General features: G+C 67.1%; 1 protein-coding gene across 1 annotated transcript in view; it reads left to right on the plus strand.

Annotated features, from left to right (window-relative positions):
* Nucleotides 1–208: 208 nt before the first annotated feature.
* LOC144954899 (calcium uptake protein 3, mitochondrial-like) overlaps nucleotides 209–8,342 on the plus strand; it is a 37,135-nt gene continuing 29,001 nt past the window's right edge. Inside the window, exon 1 of the mRNA XM_078885286.1 lies at nucleotides 209–278. The gene's annotated coding sequence lies outside the window, so the exon portion shown is untranslated. The remainder of the gene's footprint in view (nucleotides 279–8,342) is intronic.

An 8,342-nucleotide genomic window follows, 5' to 3' on the forward strand; every position in this document is an offset into this window, starting at 1 on the left:
TCTCTGCGTGTCTCAGCGTGTCCCCGCATGTCTCTGCGTGTCTCAGCGTGTCCCCACGGGTCTCTGTGTGTCTCTGTGTGTCTCTGTGGGTCTCTGTGTGTCTCTGTGTGTCCCCACGTGTCTCTGTGTGTCTCTTGTGTGTCTCTGCGTGTCTCTGCGTGTCTCTGTGTTTCTGTGTGTGTCTCTGCGTGTCTCTGCGTGTCTCAGCGTGTCCCCGCGTGTCTCTGCAGGACTGATTTCCTACACGGAGTACATCTTCCTGCTCACGATCCTCACCAGTGAGTGACTCCCCCTCTCTGCCTCCGTCTCGCCGGGTTCACGGTGGCCGTGTCACTGTGTGGGGTTCACGGTGGCCGTGTCACTGTGTGGGGTTCACGGTGGCCGTGTCACTGTGTGGGGTTCACTGTGGCCGTGTGGGTGGGTGGGGTTCACGGTGGCCGTGTGGGTGGGTGGGGTTCACGATGGCCGTGTGGGTGGGTGGGGTTCACGGTGACCGTGTGGGTGGGTGGGGTTCACGATGGCCGTGTGGGTGGGTGAGGTTCACGATGGCCGGTGTGGGTGGGTGGGGTTCACTGTGGCCGTGTGGGTGGGTGGGGTTCACGATGGCCGTGTGGGTGGGTGGGGTTCACTGTGGCCGTGTGGGTGGGTGGGGTTCACTGTGGCCGTGTGGGTGGGTGGGGTTCACTGTGGCCGTGTGGGTGGGTGGGGTTCACGGTGACCGCGTGGGTGGGTGGGGTTCACTGTGGCCGTGTGGGTGGGTGGGGTTCACTGTGGCCGTGTGGGTGGGGTGGGGTTCACTGTCGGCCGTGTGGGTGGGTGGGGGTTCACTGTGGCCGTGTGGGTGGGTGGGGTTCACTGTGGCCGTGTGGGTGGGTGGGGTTCACTGTGGCCGTGTGGGTGGGTGGGGTTCACTGTGGCCGTGTGGGTGGGTGGGGTTCACTGTGGCCGTGTGGGTGGGTGGGGTTCACTGTGGCCGTGTGGGTGGGTGGGGTTCACGGTGGCCGTGTGGGTGGGTGGGGTTCACTGTGGCCGTGTGGGTGGGTGGGGTTCACGGTGGCCGTGTGGGTGGGGTGAGGTTCACTGTGGCCGTGTGGGTGGGTGGGGTTCACTGTGACCGTGGTGGGTGGGTGGGGTTCACTGTGACCGTGTGGTGGTGGGTGGGGTTCACGATGGCCGTGTGGGTGGGTGGGGTTTCACTGTGGCCGTGTGGGTGGGTGGGGTTCACTGTGGCCGTGTGGGTGGGTGGGGTTCACGGTGGCCGTGTGGGTGGGTGGGGGTTCACTGTGGCCGTGTGGGTGGGTGGGGTTCACTGTGGCCGTGTGGGTGGGTGGGGTTCACTGTGGCCGTGTCACTGTGTGGGGTTCACGGTGACCGTGTGGGTGGGTGGGGTTCACTGTGGCCGTGTGGGTGGGTGGGGATCACGGTGGCCGTGGTGGGTGGGTGAGGTTCACTGTGGCCGTGTGGGTGGGTGGGTTCACTGTGACCGTGTGGGTGGGTGGGGTTCACTGTGGCCGTGTGGGTGGGTGGGGTTCACGGTGGCCGTGTGGGTGGGTGGGGTTCACTGTGGCCGTGTGGGTGGGTGGGGTTCACTGTGGCCGTGTGGGTGGGGTGGGGTCACGGTGGCCGTGTGGGTGGGTGGGGTTCACTGTGGCGTGTGGGTGGGTGGGGTTCACTGTGGCCGTGTGGGTGGGGTGGGGTTCACTGTGGCCGTGTGGGTGGGTGGGGTTCACTGTGACCGTGTGGGTGGGTGGGGGTTCACTGTGGCCGAGTGGGTGGGTGGGGTTCACTGTGGCCGTGTGGGTGGGTGGGGTTCACTGTGGCCGTGTGGGTGGGTGGGGTTCACGGTGGCCGTGTGGGTGGGTGGGGTTCACGGTGGCCGTGTGGGTGGGTGGGGTTCACGGTGGCCGTGTGGGTGGGTGGGGTTCACGGTGGCCGTGTGGGTGGGGTCGGGTGGGGGTTCACGGTGACCGTGTGGGTGGGTGGGGTTCACGGTGGCCGTGTGGGTGGGTGGGGTTCACTGTGGCCGTTGTGGGTGGGTGGGGTTCACTGTGACCGTGTGGGTGGGTGGGGTTCACGGTGACCGTGTGGGTGGTGGGGTTCACTGTGCCGTGTGGGTGGGTGGGGTTCACTGTGGCCGTGTGGGTGGGTGGGGTTCACGATGGCCGTGTGGGTGGGTGGGGTTCACGGTGACCGTGTGGGTGGGTGGGGTTCACTGTGACCGTGTGGGTGGGTGGGGTTCACTGTGGCCGTGTGGGTGGGTGGGGTTCACGGTGGCCGTGTGGGTGGGTGGGGTTCACTGTGGCCGTGTGGGTGGGTGGGGTTCACTGTGGCCGTGTGGGTGGGTGGGGTTCACTGTGGCCGTGTGGGTGGGTGGGGTTCACGATGGCCGTGTGGGTGGGTGGGGGTTCACGGTGGCGTGTGTGGTGGGTGGGGTCACTGTGGCCGTGTGGGTGGGTGGGGTTCACTGTGGCCGTGTGGGTGGGTGGGGTTCACGGTGACCGTCTGTGGGTGGGTGGGTTTCACTGTGGCCGTTGTGGGTGGGTGGGGGTTCACGGTGGCCGTGTGGGGTGGGTGGGGTTCACTGTGGCCGCCTGTGGGTGGGTGGGGTCACGGTGACCGTGTGGGTGGGTGGGGTTCACTGTGACCGTGTGGGTGGGTGGGGTTCACGATGGCCGTGTGGGTGGGTTGAGGTTCACGATGGCCGTGTGGGTGGGTGGGGTTCACTGTGGCCGTGTGGGTGGGGTGGGGTTCACTGTGGCCGTGTGGGTGGGTGGGTGGGGTTCACGGTGACCGTGTGGGTGGGTGGGGTTCACGGTGGCCGTTGTGGGTGGGGTGGGGTTCACGGTGGCCGTGTGGGTGGGTGGGGTTCACGGTGGCCGTGTGGGTGGGTGGGTGGGGTTCACGGTGGCCGTGTGGGTGGGTGGGGTTCACGGTGGCCGTGTGGGTGGGTGGGGTTCACGGTGACCGTGTGGGTGGGTGGGGTTCACGATGGCCGTGTGGGTGGGTGGGGTTCACGATGGCCGTGTCACTGTGTGGGGTTCACTGTGGCCGTGTGGGTGGGTGGGGTTCACGATGGCCCGTGTCACTGTGTGGGGTTCACTGTGGCCGTGTGGGTGGGTGGGTTCACGATGGCCGTGTCACTGTGTGGGGTTCACTGTGGCCGTGTGGGTGGGTGGGGTTCACGATGGCCGTGTGGGTGGGTGGGGTTCACGATGGCCGTAGTGGGTGGGTGGGGTTCACGATGGCCGTGTGGGTGGGTGGGGTTCACTGTGGCCGTGTCACTGTGTGGGGTTCACTGTGGCCGTGTGGGTGGGTGGGGTTCACTGTGGCCGTGTGGGTGGGTGGGGTTCACTGTGGCCGTGTGGGTGGGTGGGGTTCACGATGGCCGTGTGGGTGGGTGGGGTTCACTGTGACCGTGTGGGTGGGTGGGGTTCACTGTGGCCGTGTGGGTGGGTGGGGTTCACTGTGGCCGTGTGGGTGGGTGGGGGTTCACTGTGGCCGTGTGGGTGGGTGGTGGGTTCACTGTGGCCGTGTGGGTGGGTGGGGTTCACTGTGGCCGTGTGGGTGGGTGGGGTTCACTGTGGCCGTGTGGGTGGGTGGGGTTCACGGTGGCCGTGTGGGTGGGTGGGGTTCACTGTGACCGTGTGGGTGGGTGGGGTTCACGGTGGCCGTGTGGGTGGGTGGGGTTCACGGTGGCCGTGTGGGTGGGTGGGGTTCACGATGGCCGTGTGGGTGGGTGGGGTTCACGATGGCCGTGTGGGTGGGTGGGGTTCACTGTGGCCGTGTGGGTGGGTGGGGTTCACTGTGGCCGTGTGGGTGGGTGGGGTTCACTGTGGCCGTGTGGGTGGGTGGGGTTCACTGTGACCGTGTGGGTGGGTGGGGTTCACGGTGACCGTGTGGGTGGGTGAGGTTCACTGTGACCGTGTGGGTGGGTGGGGTTCACTGTGACCGTGTGGGTGGGTGGGGTTCACTGTGGCCGTGTGGGTGGGGTTCACTGTGGCCGTGTGGGTGGGTGAGGTTCACTGTGGCCGTGTGGGTGGGTGGGGTTCACGGTGACCGTGTGGGTGGGTGGGGTTCACTGTGGCCGTGTGGGTGGGTGAGGTTCACTGTGGCCGTGTGGGTGGGTGGGGTTCACGATGGCCGTGTGGGTGGGTGGGGTTCACGGTGGCCGTGTGGGTGGGTGGGGTTCACTGTGGCCGTGTGGGTGGGTGGGGTTCACGGTGGCCGTGTGGGTGGGTGGGGTTCACTGTGGCCGTGTGGGTGGGTGGGGTTCACGGTGGCCGTGTGGGTGGGTGGGGTTCACTGTGACCGTGTGGGTGGGTGGTGTTCACGATGACCGTGTGGGTGGGTGGGGTTCACGATGGCCGTGTGGGTGGGTGGGGTTCACTGTGACCGTGTGGGTGGGTGGGGTTCACTGTGGCCGTGTGGGTGGGTGGGGTTCACGATGGCCGTGTGGGTGGGTGGGGTTCAGGGTGGCCGTGTGGGTGGGTGGGGTTCACTGTGGCCGTGTGGGTGGGTGGGGTTCACTGTGGCCGTGTGGGTGGGTGGGGTTCACGATGGCCGTGTGGGTGGGTGGGGTTCACGATGGCCGTGTGGGTGGGTGGGGTTCACGATGGCCGTGTGGGTGGGTGGGGTTCACGATGACCGTGTGGGTGGGTGGGGTTCACGATGACCGTGTGGGTGGGTGGGGTTCACTGGCCGTGTGGGTGGGTGGGGTTCACTGTGGCCGTGTGGGTGGGTGGGGTTCACTGTGGCTGTGTGGGTGGGTGGGGTTCACTGTGGCTGTGTGGGTGGGTGGGGTTCACGGTGGCCGTGTGGGTGGGTGGGGTTCACGGTGACCGTGTGGGTGGGTGGGGTTCACTGTGGCTGTGTGGGTGGGTGGGGTTCACGGTGGCCGTGTGGGTGGGTGGGGTTCACTGTGACCGTGTGGGTGGGTGGGGTTCACGGTGGCCGTGTGGGTGGGTGGGGTTCACGATGGCCGTGTGGGTGGGTGGGGTTCACTGTGGCCGTGTGGGTGGGTGGGGTTCACTGTGGCCGTGTGGGTGGGTGGGGTTCACTGTGGCCGTGTGGGTGGGTGGGGTTCACTGTGACCGTGTGGGTGGGGTTCATGGTGGCCGTGTGGGTGGGTGGGGTTCACGATGGCCGTGTGGGTGGGTGGGGTTCACGATGGCCGTGTGGGTGGGTGGGGTTCACGATGGCCGTGTGGGTGGGTGGGGTTCACGGTGACCGTGTGGGTGGGTGGGGTTCATGGTGGCCGTGTGGGTGGGTGGGGTTCATGGTGGCCGTGTGGGTGGGTGGGGTTCACGATGGCCGTGTGGGTGGGTGGGGTTCACGGTGACCGTGTGGGTGGGTGGGGTTCATGGTGGCCGTGTGGGTGGGTGGGGTTCATGGTGGCCGTGTGGGTGGGTGGGGTTCACGATGGCCGTGTGGGTGGGTGGGGTTCACGATGGCCGTGTGGGTGGGTGGGGTTCACGATGGCCGTGTGGGTGGGTGGGGTTCACGGTGACCGTGTGGGTGGGTGGGGTTCATGGTGGCCGTGTGGGTGGGTGGGGTTCACGATGGCCGTGTGGGTGGGTGGGGTTCATGGTGGCCGTGTGGGTGGGTGGGGTTCATGGTGGCCGTGTGGGTGGGTGGGGTTCACGGTGACCGTGTGGGTGGGTGGGGTTCATGGTGGCCGTGTGGGTGGGTGGGGTTCACGGTGACCGTGTGGGTGGGTGGGGTTCATGGTGGCCGTGTGGGTGGGTGGGGTTCATGGTGGCCGTGTGGGTGGGTGGGGTTCACGATGGCCGTGTGGGTGGGTGGGGTTCACGATGGCCGTGTGGGTGGGTGGGGTTCACGGTGACCGTGTGGGTGGGTGGGGTTCACGATGGCCGTGTGGGTGGGTGGGGTTCACTGTGGCCGTGTGGGTGGGTGGGGTTCACTGTGGCCGTGTGGGTGGGTGGGGTTCATGGTGGCCGTGTGGGTGGGTGGGGTTCACGATGGCCGTGTGGGTGGGTGGGGTTCACGATGGCCGTGTGGGTGGGTGGGGTTCATGGTGGCCGTGTGGGTGGGTGGGGTTCACGATGGCCGTGTGGGTGGGTGGGGTTCACGGTGACCGTGTGGGTGGGTGGGGTTCACGGTGGCCGTGTGGGTGGGTGGGGTTCATGGTGGCCGTGTGGGTGGGTGGGGTTCACGATGGCCGTGTGGGTGGGTGGGGTTCACGATGGCCGTGTGGGTGGGTGGGGTTCACGATGGCCGTGTGGGTGGGTGGGGTTCACGGTGACCGTGTGGGTGGGTGGGGTTCACGATGGCCGTGTGGGTGGGTGGGGTTCACTGTGGCCGTGTGGGTGGGTGGGGTTCACGATGGCTGTGTGGGTGGGTGGGGTTCACGGTGGCCGTGTGGGTGGGTGGGGTTCATGGTGGCCGTGTGGGTGGGTGGGGTTCACGGTGACCGTGTGGGTGGGTGGGGTTCACGATGGCCGTGTGGGTGGGTGGGGTTCACGATGGCCGTGTGGGTGGGTGGGGTTCACGGTGACCGTGTGGGTGGGTGGGGTTCACGATGGCCGTGTGGGTGGGTGGGGTTCACGATGGCCGTGTGGGTGGGTGGGGTTCACGATGGCCGTGTGGGTGGGTGGGGTTCACGGTGGCCGTGTGGGTGGGTGGGGTTCACGATGGCCGTGTGGGTGGGTGGGGTTCACGATGGCCGTGTGGGTGGGTGGGGTTCACGGTGGCCGTGTGGGTGGGTGGGGTTCACGATGGCCGTGTGGGTGGGTGGGGTTCACTGTGGCCGTGTGGGTGGGTGGGGTTCACGATGGCCGTGTGGGTGGGTGGGGTTCACGGTGGCCGTGTGGGTGGGGTTCACTGTGGCCGTGTGGGTGGGTGAGGTTCACGATGGCCGTGTGGGTGGGTGGGGTTCACGATGGCCGTGTGGGTGGGGTTCACGATGGCCGTGTGGGTGGGTGGGGTTCACTGTGGCCGTGTGGGTGAGGTTCACGATGGCCGTGTGGGTGGGTGGGGTTCACGATGGCCGTGTGGGTGGGTGGGGTTCACTGTGGCCGTGTGGGTGAGGTTCACGATGGCCGTGTGGGTGGGTGGGGTTCACGATGGCCGTGTGGGTGGGTGGGGTTCACTGTGGCCGTGTGGGTGGGGTTCACTGTGGCCGTGTGGGTGGGTGAGGTTCACGATGGCCGTGTGGGTGGGTGGGGTTCACGATGGCCGTGTGGGTGGGGTTCACGATGGCCGTGTGGGTGGGTGGGGTTCACTGTGGCCGTGTGGGTGAGGTTCACGATGGCCGTGTGGGTGGGTGGGGTTCACTGTGGCCGTGTGGGTGGGTGAGGTTCACGATGGCCGTGTGGGTGGGGTTCACTGTGGCCGTGTGGGTGGGTGGGGTTCACTGTGGCCGTGTGGGTGGGTGAGGTTCACGATGGCCGTGTGGGTGGGTGGGGTTCACTGTGGCCGTGTGGGTGGGTGGGGTTCACTGTGGCCGTGTGGGTGGGTGGGGTTCACGATGGCCGTGTGGGTGGGTGGGGTTCACGATGGCCGTGTGGGTGGGTGGGGTTCACGATGGCCGTGTGGGTGGGTGGGGTTCACTGTGACCGTGTGGGTGGGTGGGGTTCACTGTGGCCGTGTGGGTGGGTGGGGTTCACGGTGACCGTGTGGGTGGGTGGGGTTCACTGTGGCCGTGTGGGTGGGTGGGGTTCACTGTGGCCGTGTGGGTGGGTGAGGTTCACGATGGCCGTGTGGGTGGGTGGGGTTCACTGTGGCCGTGTGGGTGGGTGGGGTTCACTGTGGCCGTGTGGGTGGGTGGGGTTCACTGTGACCGTGTGGGTGGGTGGGGTTCACTGTGGCCGTGTGGGTGGGTGGGGTTCACAGTGGCCGTGTGGGTGGGTGGGGTTCACTGTGGCCGTGTGGGTGGGTGGGTGGGGTTCACTGTGGCCGTGTGGGTGGGTGGGGTTCACTGTGGCCGTGTGGGTGGGTGAGGTTCACTGTGGCCGTGTGGGTGGGTGGGGTTCACGATGGCCGTGTGGGTGGGTGGGGTTCACGGTGGCCATGTGGGTGGGTGGGGTTCAAGGTGGCCGTGTGGGTGGGTGGGGTTCACGATGGCCGTGTGGGTGGGTGGGGTTCACGGTGGCCGTGTGGGTGGGTGGGGTTCACGGTGGCCGTGTGGGTGGGTGGGGTTCAAGGTGGCCGTGTGGGTGGGTGGGGTTCACTGTGGCCGTGTGGGTGGGTGGGGTTCACTGTGGCCGTGTGGGTGGGTGGGGTTCACGGTGGCCATTAGAAGACACTCACGCAATTCCTCTCTCTGTGTCTCTCTGTCTCTCTCTGTCTGTCTCTCTCTGTGTCTCTCTGTCTGTCTCTCTGTC

Source organism: Lampetra fluviatilis, unplaced genomic scaffold (genome assembly GCF_964198595.1).
Source record: "Lampetra fluviatilis unplaced genomic scaffold, kcLamFluv1.1 SCAFFOLD_555, whole genome shotgun sequence".
Taxonomy (NCBI): Eukaryota; Metazoa; Chordata; class Hyperoartia; order Petromyzontiformes; family Petromyzontidae; genus Lampetra; species Lampetra fluviatilis.